Below are 6,955 nucleotides of genomic sequence, written 5' to 3' on the forward strand. Positions count from 1 at the left end.
GTTATAGCTTTCTTCACTGCTCCTTCAGGAGGGTTTGGGATTCCACTGGCGATCAGTTCTGCTTCTTTTGCATGCAGTAGTTTGGCGTAGTCATCTTGTGACCACTCGAAGATGCAACTGGACAGTTGTGTCATGAATGTGGCATACAGGGGGTGTGCCTCACTGGTGCAACCAACAGCAATACGCCGCATGTAGTGACAGATGTCCAGGCGAACTTCGAGGCCTTCCCACTCAGAGAACACCAACTGGAACCTTGACGGGCCGCTGACAGCACAACAGTCCCTATCGGTGTATAGAAGAACTGGAGGGTCTTGGCCTGCAGGTAGATTAAAACACCCCATTAAGATAACGAACTGAAATTTTCTGGAAATAAGTTCCAGTGTTTTCTCCAAATCAGTGGAGAACACAGTGACATTGTGGTTAGGATCCCTATAACATACAATGATAGCCACTTTGGAGTGTGATCTAGGGCTTATAGAACATACAAGAATTTCACTGGATAATGGTTCGAGCTCAGACAGACGCTGAGCTTTTAGGTTCTGAAAGGATGGTCCACCGAGAAGACTTTTGCATTATGCTCGATGAGAGGAAAGGGCATCCTGTCTACATGCATGCAGGGTCCACTACCATTATCGCAGCTTGTACCCAAAGCATATGCCAAATGGCACATGGTGTTCTGTCTGTCATATCTTCACAGTGTCTCCATCGCTGAGGCCGCTAACTTTTAAGCGAAATGGAAATTACTATTCAGCATTTTACCAAGTTCATTCAAGAACTTTGCATCCTTGTTGATACTGGGATCTGCTGTATCAGTAGGCAAAGCGATATGTCCTGAGGATATTGTCCTACTACATTCTGGTACTGGTACAGGGGCTGTGCCTTCATCTTTAGCCTGGCCCTTGGACTCAACCTTATGGATGAACTCCGGATCCAGCTCCCCGTCTTCTGTGTCCAGAAGCTCACACCCTTCATCCACAGGATCCTGGCTTGACCGACTCCCTCGGGTTGTGTTATGGTGGGAAGGAGGTCCCTGATGGTTTTGGGTGGCTTCTCTGATGTGGCATTTCGTAATGAAGAGACAGAGCTTGGAACAGCTCGTCCCGAACGTCCTCACTTCCATTCAAGTCATTGGAAATATAGGTCTCCTTCAGTAGAAAGAAAGTTTATTGCAAATACTCGCCCGAGGGCTAATTGCAGTTACAAACAACATAGAAAGAAAATCCAGTGGTATGTGAGACTATATCTACTTCTAACATTGTACTATATTCTATTCATTTAAACAGACTGTGGCTTAGCAAAGTCATGATGGTTTATCTGTAGCGCAAATTTTGCCAGTAGTGTCACGTCACTAAAATACAATATGAATATAAATATGAATAAAACAATATAAATAAAACAATCATGGCGCTGCGCCCCTGTTGCCCCCGTTAGAACTAACATTTTCCCTAGCAGATATTATGATTGAAATTATTTAATATTTTCTGACTTTTTTGACAGCTATCTACCACTGTCTTCAGTAAAAACAGCAAACCTTCCGTCATATCTCCTTATATAGAGAATCAAAATCTGATTGCCAGCCTTACCTATGGGCGTAGGAAAGGGGCAAACTGCGTACAAGGCATTTTACCTAATTGTTTATTCACTCACAGACACATACCTTTTAAATAGGTCAGAAAAGTTTCAGTTGACACTTTTTTGACAGAGACTCGGGCACAGGTTGTTGTTGTTCTTGTAGGGTGTGTCAGCCTCCTTCTGTAGCTGTAGCTGACAAACAACCCAAGATCGGTCTTACGTAAATGGTGGAGTTAATTGTCTGAAGCTGGCTATTTGAATAACATTAATATCTATGATTACGATGAAAATTCTAATCATGATGCAGGTCCAGAGATGCATATTTACTTGTTTTCGTAACCTGTTACGGGACAATCATCAACTATGTGGTCTTTTAAGTTCCCAACACGGGCATTGAACCCCCCCCCCCAGACTATAACCTCACCATGGCAACTGTATAAAGCAATTTCTTCCTCTAAAATATCGAAGACATCATATGTTCTGTTAGCATGGACTGTAGATCGGTTAGGACTGATGTATGCTAGATAAATATCTTTGTCAGTACTTAGAAGCTGTTTGTCAATTTTCACCCATAAGATATCTTCAGTTTTGCTTTCTAATTTTCAGACGAATTTGCTATATTGTTTTTTGAAGAGAAATACTATGCCACCAGAATTACGTGTAGCTTTTTTTGACTTCTTTCTTGTGCTACGAAAATAAAGAAGATTATGGAAATGAAGCTCACCTGTGTGCCACGTCTCAAGTAGGGAAAAAAGTCGAACCCTTCTATTTCATGAATAAAGTAACTATCATCTACTTTCTTTCCTAGTCCGTGAATGTTCCAGAATCCATGCAGAATCCAAACGAAAAACCATGACTCTTTCGAAAGTAGTTCTTCCTAATTTTGCTACTACAATGGCTTTTGGAGACAGGTCTAGAGTTCATGTTTCTCTTGTTGATTGTCTTGTTTTTTAACAGCAAAGCAACTCAGCAATGCACATGTTGCCCCAATTTCTGATGGTATGATCTTGGAACTATGGGGCCTTGGAGTGGTTACGCCTCAACACCTAAATGGGGGTACAACAATGTAAAAGATTTTAAAATGAAATATTCAGTGTCTGTTTGCCAACGACCTTTTGTTAGCTCTGAATATGAATGAAAAAAAAATATTGTACATTGCAAAGAGGACTGTACATGATTACAATCAATCCGAATGTTATATGGTAATATATCCGACTACATTGTAATTACTTGAAAAAAAAATTAAAATACAACTTGTATCTGTATAGCCGGTATAACCGCCTTTCGGCGTAACACACCAGCTTCGCAGGCACGCGGCGCGGCGGCAGCTGGCTATATTACACCGATCGACTTGTTACACCTAACCCTTGAACTTCTAGCTCTAGACATTGTTTAAAGCTATCTATTGACAATGCCCCTACTGTACTTGGTGACAGTGAGTTCCACTCTGCGATAGTTCTAGGAAAGAATGAATTCTTGAACACCTCAATCCTTGGTTGATAACTCTGGTACTTGAATGCATGGCTATTTCTTGTTCTCTTCTGGGCTGGTATTAGGTACTTAGTAGTTGGGACATCCACCAGTTTATTAGTCATTTGTAACAAAGAACCAAAATTTAAGATGTTTTATACATAAAAAGACAAACAGTCATTACCGGCAGGCCCTGTATCTTGGGTGACGTACCCAAACAACGCACGCCCCTCCACAAACAGCTTATGGAAATCTGTGGATCCCATGAACCTGTGGAGGCTACAATAGTACCTTTGTCAAAACAAATCTAAGATACAATGTATATTGCATATCTGACAAAACCAATGACATGTAGTACAAATATGATTTTGCATCTGTGTTTAGTTTGTATTGAAATTGAATGAATTATCAAAAGCTGTGTACTTACAGTCTGCAAACAGCTTCAGGTTTACTCTGCCGAAGCCTCCACACCCAAGGAGGGCCTGCATGGCCGCTGTCTGGGTCTTCCACCGCCTCGGCATTTACTAGTCTTTGGGGAGCTTGGGTCTGTGCCGCTGCGTCATCTCCATCTGAAACTTTCTCATCTGGGCCTCGGCGTCTACCATTTTGTTTTCAATGACGTCAAGTTCGGCTTGTAGATCCCTGGCCTGCCTCTTCAGTTGCACTCTGTCGGCCTGGACCCTCCTTGCAGCCTCGACTGCTGCTACTTTCTCCGCCTGGGCCCTCCTTGCAGCCTCGACCGCTTCAATCTACTTTCTCCGCCTGGGCCCTCTGTGCCATCTCTTGCTTGGCTATTCCAAGCATTCTCCGTTTGTTTCCTCTGTTCTCTCGTTGACGCTGTTTCGGTATTCTGGACTGGAAATAAATCTCTGTTACACAGGATCGGATGCTCGAATCTTGCCGCTCTATTCTGATGTAAATTAGGTCTGGGTAAACAAGACGACATTTCGTCGCCAGACCCACGGCTGACTTGTTTTGCATTTATTGAGAGTTCACGCAAAAGACAAAGGGGTGCAAGGTTGTATTAGTCAATAGGGGGAGAGTCAAGTGACAATCTGTGGTGAATAAGCTCTATCTTTGAGCCTGTTTAAAGTGTTTTAGGATTAACTCTTAAGCTGCCGATTCCGGATATATCCGGGATCACCATACATCCCCTGCGTGCCATGCCCGGATATATCCGGGATAGGGTATTCCCCGGGAGAACATAACATAGCTGCGTGTTTAGCGAGCCAACCCGGAAGTTGACTGGCGACAGTAAGTGAGGGCAGGTCAGAGGTCAAAGTGGGTTGCGTAATCACCAACTACGTCATCCCACAATGCTTTGCGGCCTATAATTGGCACAAAATGGCGGAAGTCGTCTGTGTGTCGTCTGCCCAGGCTTTTGTTCTTTTGTTTACGTGTTTTGAGCGGTGAAATCGGACTGTTAGCGGCAAAATGCTGATGTTTACCCTCGAAGAACTGTTGGAGGAGGTTGCTACTGTTGATTTAGCCCATGGATAACGCATATCAGACGCCGATTCCACCGAGAGTAGTGAAAGTGAGACGGATTCTGAAGATCGTTTTAGCAGACGGGGGAGGAAGCGTGCTCGCTCGGAACCAGATAGTAGTGGTGAACGTGACAGTGACTATGAAGAGAAGAGACAAGAAAAGGCTCTAGTTTAATGTTTTGTTTCTTACTTTGATGCAGTGATATGTGATGATGAATGCATATATTTGATGTATGTTCCCACTGAATAAAAACCATCTGTACAATAATTGAGTCAAAATTTTAAAATGTAGGAACCTTGTTTATTTCGGCCCGCCTTGTTTTTCTCGCCCGCTCGCATTAGATTTGGAGTCTGCAGAGGATGTCATCCCTAAAATTTACTTGCTGTGGCCTTATTACAAATTCACCTGACTAAGTCCCACGAAAAATGGATTTACCATGCACTGGGCAAAATGGCCACGGATCCCGGCAGATACCGTCGCATCCGTCAAATTGATCCGTCACGGATGCGGAAGATTCCGAACAAATGCGAACAAATGCCAAATCCGTGAAGGATACGACAAAATACCCAACGGATGTGATACCGTATCCGCTCGGATAGCAGATACACTATGGATACGATGTTTTATATGCTCGAATCCCTAACTGTAAACGAATACGGATATATCATTTGCACGAATCCTTAAATAAAAACATTTGCAAGGATCGAGAGGAATAAACTTTTTCATTCACTCATTGAATTTTCTTATTAACATAGACAGGTTTGACAGTGCCCACACTATCAAAAAAGTACATTGGTGGTTATACGGATCCTATAAAATCCACTATCCGTATCTTCTACGAATCCGCTGGCCAAATGAACAACCAGGGATCCTATCAAATCCGCTATCCGTATCTTCTACGGATCCGCTAGCCAAATGAACGACCAGGGATCCTATCAAATCCGCTATCCGTATCTTCTACGGATCCGCTGGCCCAACCCACGACCAGGGATCCTATCAAATCCGCTATCCGTATCTTCTACGCATCCGCTAGCCAAATGAACGACCAGGGATCCTATCAAATCCGCTATCCGTATCTTTACGGATCCGCTAGCTCAACGCATGACCAGGGATCCTATCAAATCCGCTATCCGTATCTTCTACGAATCCGTTGGCCAAATGAACGACCAGGGATCCTATCAAATCTGCTATCCGTATCTTCTACGAATCCGCTAGCCAAATGAACGACCAGGGATCCTATCAAATCCGCTATCCGTATCTTCTACGGATCCGCAAGCTCAACCCACGACCAGGGATCCTATCAAATCCGCTATCCGTATCTTCTACGGATCCGCTAGCCAAATCCACGACCAGGGATCCTATCAAATCCGCTATCCGTTTCTTCTACGGACCCGCTAGCCCAACCCACGACCAGGGATCCTATCAAATCCGCTATCCGTAGGCAAATTATGACATAACATCACCAATTCACACACGACTTTTGATCAGGTATGTATCTCATTATTTGGAACGACTCAATTTTGTCAAGTGAGGCAAAAATCCTTCTGTACAAGAGTGGACCAGCAGATACGTTGTCGCATCTTTGGGGTATTTTTATGTATCCTTTAAGGATCTGGGATTTGTTTGCATTTGTTCGGAATCTTCCTGTATCCATGACTGTGTGCAGTTGACCAAAAATGCTCTTTTTGTCTCATTTATGCAAATTATGCCGTATCATCACCAATTCGCACACATGTACATCGGGGGCATTGCGGCACCTGATTAAAGTCGTTTCGAGCAAAACACTTGTCGTTTTGCGAATTCCAAATTTTCAGACCAAAAATGCTTCTTTTCGTCTCATTTATGCAAATTATGCCGTAACATCACCAATTCGCACACATGACATCGGGGGACATTGCGGCACCTGATAAAAGTCGTTTGGAGNAAATCCTGATTTCGTATCTGCACATTCGCAGCAAATACGGGGGGATTCAGGTTTCGGATTCGTGAGGGATACGGGAAAATCCTGATTTCGTATCTGCACATTCGCAGCAAATACGGACGGATTCAGGTTTCGGATTCGTGAGGGATACGGGAAAATCCTGATTTCGTATCTGCACATTCGCAGCAAATACGGACGGAATCATGTATCGGATTTGTTGGAATCTGGAAAATTCGAATATCGTCCACACGTATGCGTCGTAAATACAGGGAATCAGCGGCCGGATTTGGTTAGGATCCAACAAAATTCCGACGTTTTAGCGTGGTTCACCTAAAGGATGCAAAAAGTTTCCTACAAAAGCCGTCATCGCATCTGCGAAAAATACGATTTTCGGATTTGTCCGCATCCAAAACAGTCCGGATTCAGGGATGCGAAATTTCGGATCCGTAACAAATGCGAGCCGTATCTGCCGGTATTTGCCTGTATCCTTGTAGGATGCGGCGA

The sequence above is a fragment of the Branchiostoma belcheri genome, unplaced genomic scaffold (genome assembly GCF_001625305.1).
Source record: "Branchiostoma belcheri isolate BF01 breed outbred unplaced genomic scaffold, Haploidv18h27 scaffold39, whole genome shotgun sequence".
NCBI lineage: Eukaryota > Metazoa > Chordata > Leptocardii > Amphioxiformes > Branchiostomatidae > Branchiostoma > Branchiostoma belcheri.